Raw genomic sequence first — 8,942 nt, 5'->3', positions numbered from 1 at the left:
CTTCACTTCCCAGCTACAGACCGACTCACTAAGCCTAATGCCTAAGGGTAAGAATGACCTCATCCAGAACTCTTTGGAGTAGCACAGTAATCTTGTTCTATTACTAAAAGTGCTCCTCTCTTTAGCCAAGGTAGCATGCAGAGAGAGTGAGAAACAATTCAGAATTAAGATACTTCTATTTCAAGTTCAGTCATCTGACCGTACATGTATATAACAAAATGAAATAAAGTTCGTCAAAAACAGTTCACTCGTAAACATATAATCACACACAGCACATAAATCAAAGTACTACCATAAATAACTTAATAAAATGTAATTCAAAATTTATGTAGTGTACAGCACAAGTTAACAGTAAAGAGTAAACAGTGCAATCCTATTGCTGCCCTAGAGAGGAGACCTTGTTTGGTGGCAGGGTATGCATTGGTCTTACAGTCTGAGGGAGGAAGTTATTACTGAGTCTAGCAGTCCTAATCCTGATGCTCCTGTACCTCCTTTCTGACCGCAGTGGATCAAAGAGATTGGGGGACGTGTGGTAGGAATCCTCAACAATGCTTTGGGCACTTTGTGTGCAACGCTCCTGATAAATATCACAAACAGAGGGGGTCCTCGATGATGCTCTTGGCAGTTTTTTTACTACACTAGGGGTCTTGCATTCCGATGCCTTGCAACTTTCATACCACATAACGACTCAGCCAGACAGGACACTCGCAATGGTGCTCCAGCAGAAAGTTGTTAGAATGAGGGCAGGAAGCCTTGCATGCCTCCATCTCCTCAGAAAGTGTGGACACTTCTGCATCTTCATGACTAGTGAGGAGGTGTTGTGGCACCAGGTTAGATCATCCGTTACATGCACACCACAAAACTTTGTTCTCTTCACTCTCTCCATGGCAGAGCCACTGATGTGCAACAGGAAACGGTCGACCTGTGCCTTCCAGAAGTCCACAATCATCTCCTTTGTCTTGTCCACCAAGAGAATCAAGTTGTTGTTCTCCCACCATTTGACAAGCCTCTCTACCTCCTCACAGTATGCTGACTCATCATTGTTGCCGCTCAGGCCCACCACTGTGGTATTATCAGTGAACTTAATGATGTTGCTGGAGCTGATTCTGGCAGTGCAGTCATGAGTCAGCAGCGGGCTGAGCACACGGCCCTGGAGGGCACCAACTCAGTCTGCTTGAAGTCTATCTGTCTACAAACCAATTCAAGGAGAATATGACAAATGATGCAACAAAGGATACCAAATATCACTGACTAATAAAAATGGTCTTTCCTTTTCTATATGTCAGAGTCTGACATTCTTACAGCGAATAAATAACACATCCGATGTCCTGAAGCCAAAGGAGCACAAGTGCAATGCAGCAAAAAGCAAGAGCAGTGCAACGATTGCAAATGAGCTCAAGATAATGTCATAAAAGACATAATGCAACTCTCCTAGAAGGATGCTTTGATGAAATCATCACATCTGTTGCATTGCCTGGAATAATCAGCCATTTTATAATAGGTGCAGTAGTTGCTGAATATTACTTTAAATATGTTTTGTCAATAGTTTTCATTATCCTGAATTAATAGACTTTACTAATACCTGCTGAAAGTGACAAGACAGGTCTTAATCATTCAACAATAAATGCACAGATTGTCCCAAAAGATGGGACAGTACTCACTTAAAGCATGTGCAAGTGATCTTCCCCAAGCACTGTCTCTTCAGTTCCCAGTTGACTGGAGTTAGACAGCACACTGGGAAACCCGCAAGCCTTTTGCCCTTGTAAGATGATTACATCACAGTGAGTTCTTCCCTCAATTTGCTTAATGTTTTAATTCTTCAAATAAATATCATTGCCTCTTCCTACAGAGCAAAGATGTACTACAGCAGATAAATTATCCACAAAGGGAGAGGGCAAAGTACTGATGAGGAACAATGAAAAATACCCAGCTTTTCTTTAAACATCCTCAAACCAGATAGCAGGCAAAGAGTTCTGATTAGATGTTCCATACAAAAGTTAGCTAGAAATTCTTTTGCATAAATTAGTATTATCTAATACTTCTATATGGGAAGGTATTAGATAGATAATAGTACTTTGTAAAATAAATTGACTTATTGGTTTGTAGAAGTATTAATATTGTATTAGATTATAAAACCTCCAAAAGGCTGAAAACCTTGTTGTAGTTTGCGTGCCGTAATGACCCAAAGGGCAATGCCTCTGGAGTCAAGGCCTTATGCTTTGGCTCTTGATAGGGTCACCCATACCAAACAGGTCAAAGGGTAGAGGACAGATTAAGAGTGGTCGACCTTTCCTCTAAGTTCAGGATGTCTGCTCAGGGCTAACAACCCTGACTGGTAAAACTTTTTTTATAAAGAAAAGGAAGATCAAAGAAGAATCTTTTTTCATTCTGAGTGAAGGATGCCTTGAACACCGCCAGAGATAGCAGACCTTCATTGCTGTCCTAAATACCAGCAGCGTAAAAGGCGTGTGGCCAAGTGGATAAGGCATCGGTCTAGTGATCTGAAGGTTGCTAGTTCGAGCCTCAGCTGAGGCAGCGTGTTGTGTCCTTGAGCAAGGCACTTAACCACACACTGCCCTGCGACGACACCGGTGCCAAGCTGTATCGGCCCTAGTGCCCTTCTCTTGGACAACATTGGTGGTGTGGAGAGAGGAGACTTACAGCATGGGCAACTGCCAGTCTTCCATACAATCTTGCCCAGGCCTGTGCCCTGGAAGCCTTCCAAGGCACAAATCCATGGTCTCATGAGACTAACGGATGCCTATTATTATTAAAAGGCAGTAAGAAGATCTAATTGAATGGATTATTGAGTAACTCTTTGTTAAGTTTCCAGTATGATCTATTTCAGTCAATGATAAGCATCCTTGTCTTTCCAGTGTTATGAAGCAGCAGCAATAGATATGAATTTGAGTTGAGCTTTTATAAAATAAATAATGACATTTAATAATCTCTAGGCAAAAACATTGATCAGTAAACGAACGACTAAATTAAACGGAAGTTAACTGCATTATGCGCCTACAGTTATCAAACAGTCGAACTTAAAGACAATTCTTAACAATTCTTAAGCTCAGTTCTAAAGTGGTAATTCAATAAGCCCAAGTGATTCTTGAAATATTCGAGAGGAGAGACTTCCCAAACCAGCTTTGGAACAGTTCCCGAAGTAAAGACGACACTGCTGACGAAGCTCCCAGCCGCAATGCCTTGTCTGAAGATATGACGCAGAGTAAGATTTCTCAAAGTAACTAACCTTTCGACGAAGTGGTCATCACACAATACCCAAACCATGTAAGGGTTAACAAAACATGCCTGCCACGTACGGACGGTTCCAAATGTCAGTCACACCCCTTAATGCACCAAATGCCACTGGTTAACTCCAATTCTTTGGGGTTCGTTCGAAGCTGATGATTCTTCACTCTCACTCTCTCTTCTTCTCCGATGGCGTAACTACCGACAATGAATTCCCAACAAAACAAACTAGCAACAACTGCGGTTTCCCCTTATATACCAGTTGGAACATGCCATCACGTGACATCACATCACCCCACTATCACAAGACAATTACATCATTCCAATAGCATAAGACAATTACATCATGTTCACGAGATAATCACGGGGCAGGTAACACTAGCAATTGATGGATAGGTTCTTATTACACTTCAGCATGTTCAATATGGATCTTTTGGATTTATTACAACCACAAACATTGGTTATCAAATGGAATCCAATGGATATTAAAAAAAAACAAATCCAAACATCCTTTGTGAATCTGAGATTCAAGTTCAGCACAAGTGAAGCATAGAGATGCAAGCCTTAACTGTTGAACTGAGAATTCGTTATTTAAATAGAAAATAGTGGAAATAGCCATATCTATGGGAAGAGAAATTGTTAATACTTTAGGTCAGGGAACCTTCAGCAGGATGCCACCTGACCTGTTGAGTGCTTCCACCACATTATGGTAGCATCAGGTTCTTGAACTGACCTGCACAATCCTAATGCCACCTCAGGAACAAAACACCACAGGCCACCTCTTACGCTACCACTGACAAAGGCCTCGTTTTTGCACACAATCTTTTGTTTTCTCTCTCTTCACTACATTGTATAACTTATATACTGTGTGTTGTCCGCATCTATGATGTGGCAGCAAGTATTTTATTGGACCTCGCCATACCAGGTCATGTGATAATAAACACAAATTTTACTGCAGGTTTTTAGCATCTGCAACTGTTTGATTTTCATTCACCATTTATGAAATGGGTTCCTGCCTGTACCAAGTACACTATTGTTTTATCTATCACCATTCAAGTCCTCACTAAGTAGTGCAAATTCATCGGCGTGTTCTTCTAGTAGTATAATACCAGCACCTATTTAAGTTTTTTTTTACCAAAGCGCACAGTGCAATCTATCTTAACAACTTCTAGGGCAAAAGGAAGAGAGGTGGCACCAACCAAATGAACGTCTTAATTTTAAATTCCTTTTTATATGAGTCATGATTCATGTGGATCAGTAAGTCACCTCAGCTCTTATTATCAGTTGATTTGTGATTTTGCTCGGGGAATTTTAATTTCCATTGGCAAACCAAGGCAGATAAATTGACATCTCAGGGACATCTAAACTGGTTGATCTGGAGCATGCTTAAGGATGAAAAGAGTGCAAAGAGCTAAAGATATGTGTGATACAGAATACTAACTTATCTCAAACATGGAATCAGTACAACCACAAATGTCAGGTTACTCTGTAACTGCTGATCAATGGACCACACAATTCAGCCCATTATCTGACCATGGTCTTTGTCACTGGAGGAACTCCCACAATGCACATAGCGCTTGTACTCAGTAATTACTTCTGTTATAATACATCCAGTTGTCAGTAAAGTCAATATAGAAATAAATGTTTTCAGTATATTTCTTGCTTTCATGTTCCTCTTCAGTTTGATGGGAATGCTGACAACACCTTTCCCACTGCAGATGCTGATCAAACCAGTGAGCTACTCCAACAAATTATTGCTCCAGATTCCAGCACCTTTTGTCTCTTTTCCCTGTGACAAGAATACACATAGATTAAGATGTAGCCGTCCTGTGCTGGCACCAGTGGGATCAGCAGTTGGTCTGCCACCTGTCTTCAGGAGAGAGAGAGAGATAAGGAAAACAATGGAGCAGCATTTGGAGATGTGTAATGAAGGGGAAGGAGAGCTGTCAAGATCGGCTCCCCCTTTGAACCCTGAACTGTTTGAAGTGATGGACAGGCGATACCTCAGCAGGGGGATAAAAAGGGACAGGTTCGCTAAGGCAGGACACACACGACACCCGAGGTAACAAGACCCTGGAAGCGGTGCGTCTCTCACAAGTCGGTGGCAAGTACCGGGCCATAGACGCACAGGGTGGAAAGGCACGATCGGCGGGAACCTGGTGTGTGTGTCCACCCTTCCCTGGGTGCCAGGTTCACCGCAGGGAAACGATCGTATCTGGAAACGGAAGGGTCACGGTCGGTGACCTCAGATGACATCACAAAGGACTCGCCCAAAAGCAGACTGCGAAGGTCTGTGTGGAAGCCTTGAATATTCATTTGTTTTGCTCTCTCTCTCCTTCCCCCCACTGTCCATCGCCACGGCAACGATTACTGCGAACTGAACTGAATTGAACTGAACTTTGCGTCACTTTGAAACTGGTCATTTACCCCTAGACAACGATAGAGCTTGATTAATCCTGTTATCTTAATTCTGTGTGCATGTGTGTTTATCATTGCTGAACTGTTGCATTTATTATCCTTCTGATTAGAGTACTGTGTTGCTTGTTTCTTTAGTAAAACTTTCTTAGTCCTAGTAATCCAGACTCCAACTGAGTGATCCATTTCTGCTGGTTTGGCAACCCAGTTACGGGGTACGTAACATCCCCAAAACATTGTATCCTGCAGCTAAACATGGCTTCCATGGCAATCAGATTCAGAATTAATATCATTGGCATATGTCGTAAAATTTGTTAACTTAGCAGCAGCACTACAGTGTAATCCCTGATATAGAAAAAAAATTGAATTACATTAAGTCTATATATTAAATAGTTAATTTTAAAATAGTATTGCAAACACAGAGATAATTTTTAAAAAGGGAGGTAGCGTTCACTGGATCGATGTCCATTTAGAAATCGGATGGTAGAGAGAGAGAGAGAGAGAAAGCTTTTCCTGAATCACGGAGTGTGTGACTGTATGGGGTTCCCCTGGATGCTCAGGGTTCCTCCCACATTCCAAGGATGATTACTTAGTCCAGGAAAATGTGTCCCATTATATCCATGACTGGAAGAATCAAGAGTGGAAAATGGGAGTGAGCTTACTGTAAGATTAATGTGACAACTAGCGGAGTGGTGCCACAGCAACAACCTGGCACTCAACATCAGTAAGACGAAAGAGCTGATTGTGGACTTCAGGAAGGGTAAGACGAAGGAACACATACCAATCCTCATAGAGGGATCAGAAGTGGAGAGAGTGAGCAGCTTCAAGTTCCTGCGTGTCAAGATCTCTGAGGATCTAACCTGGTCCCAGCATATCGATGCAGTTAAAAAGAAGACAAGACAGCAGCTATACTTTATTAGGAGTTTGAAGAGATTTAGCAAGTCAACAAATGCACTCAAAAACTTCTATAGTTGTACCGTGGAGAGCATTCTGACAGGCTGCATCACTGTCTGGTATGGAGGGGCTATTGCACAGGACCAAAAGAAGCTGCAGAAGGTTGTAAATCTAGTCAGCTCCATCTTGGGCACTAGCCTACAAAGTACCCAGGACATCCTTAGGGAGCAGTGTCTCAGGAAGGCAGAGCCCTTAATTAAGGGCCTCAAGCACCCAGGACATGCCCTTTTCTCACTGTTACCATCAGGTAGGAGGTACAGAAGCCTGAAGGCACACACTCAGCGATTCAGGAGCATCTTCTTCCTCTCTGCCATCCGATTCCTAAATGGACATTGAAGCTTTGGACACCTCACTTTTTAAAAAATATACGGTATTTCTGTTTTTGCACTTTTTTAAAAATCTATTCAATATACTTAATTGATTTACTTGTTTATTTATTATCATGTTTTATTTTATTTAGTTTTTTCTCTCTGTTAGATTATATGCATTGCATTGAACTGCTGCAGCTATGTTAACAAATTTCACATCACATGGGGGTGATAATAAGCCTGATTCTGATTGGGTGTGGACTGTTGTGGTAGTTAATGGTGTTATTCCTATCTCACTCAACTAGCCACTCCCACATGTGCTGTATACTGTACAAGCAGTGTTGTCAGTTGAGTATCCTGCATGCTGGCTTTCTGGTCTGTGCTCTGTAGTCTCCCTCAATATCGAACACGACACGGACTGGAATGGCCTGGGAACCTGTATCTACGGTGTAGGCTCTACATATACACCATATCTGGTGGAGCAGATTCAAAGGGACAAATGGTCTAATTCCTGCTCCTATTTCTTATAGATCCCCAGGTCCTTCAAAGTGGCATCACAGGTAGATAAGATCGTAAAGAGAGCTTTTGGCACATTGACCTTCATAAATCAAAGTACTGAGCATAAGAGATGGGATGTTATGTTGAAGTTGTACAAGACACTTGTGAGGCCTAATTTGGAGTATCGTCTACAGCTCCAGTCTCTTACCTACAGGAAAGATATCAATAAGATTTAAAGAGTGCAGAAAAAATTTACAAGGTTGTTGCCAGGACTTGAGGACCTGAGTTTTAGAGGAAGGTAAAATAGGTCAGGACTTCATTCCTTAGCGAGGAGGAGAATGAGGGGAAATTTGATAGAGGTATACAAAATAATAAAGGATTAGATAGGATAAACACAAGCAGGCTATCTCCAAAAGGATTGGGTGAGAAGGGAACTAGAGGTGATATTTAAGGGGGACCTGAGGCAGAACTTCTTCAGTCAGAGGGTGGTGAGAGTGTGGAACAAGCTGCCAGTGGAAGTGGTGGCTACAGGTTTGATTTCAAATTTTAAGAGCAATTTGGATTGGTGTATGGATCAGAAGGTTTTGGCGCAGTATAGTCCAGATGCTGGTCAGTAGGACTAGGAAGAATAATGGCTTGCCGTGGATTAGACAGTACTGTAGTGCTCCATGACTCTATGATGTTCAATGTCATTCACTGTTCCTCAATGAATTTGCCCATGTGTACATGGAACAAGATCTAAACAACATTAGGCAACAGGTTGGCAAAAAGTTAAGTAATATTAATGGACAGAAGAAAGGGCCAGGCAATGATCAATTCCGGCCACCTACATAGTCAATGATATCAGTCAGTCCTGATGAAGGGTCTTGCCTCGAAACATTAACATCACACCATCAGATGCAGGAACAGTAATTACGTGAGGCTCTTGAATCAAAGGGGATAACTTCATTTAACTTCATTTGTACCATCACTGAACTGTTCCACCACCTATGGACTCACTTTTAAGGACTCTTCATCTCATGCTCTCAATATTTATTGCTTGGTTGCTTATTTATTTATTTATTTATTTATTTATTTCGTGTTTGCACAGTTGTTGCCTTTTGCCCAATGGTTGAATGTGCAGGTGGTGTGATCTTTCATTAATTCTATTATGGTTAATAATCTATTATGGATTTATTGAGTATGCCCACAGGAAAGTGAATCTCAAGGTTGTATATAGTGACATATAGGCACTTTAATAATAAATTTACTTTGAACTTTTATTTCTATACCCGACCTGCCGAGTTGCTCCAGCAGATTTTGTGTTTCACCACGTTTTCATTTGGAGTCCATCTGTTAGAAAGACAGCAGCAGTTCAATAAGATGGCTCTGCACCACCCCCTCAAAAGCAATACGGAATGAGCTCCGAGCATACCACCGTACTCAGGTACTAAAAATGAATAAAAGGCTGGAGAATCTGGGTTTGTGACTATTACTCTGCAACATGGCAGAATCGTCAATCAAGTTACTTCAGGAACCACT

Source organism: Mobula hypostoma, chromosome 11 (genome assembly GCF_963921235.1).
Source record: "Mobula hypostoma chromosome 11, sMobHyp1.1, whole genome shotgun sequence".
Taxonomy (NCBI): Eukaryota; Metazoa; Chordata; class Chondrichthyes; order Myliobatiformes; family Myliobatidae; genus Mobula; species Mobula hypostoma.
This window is presented reverse-complemented; position numbering follows the sequence as displayed.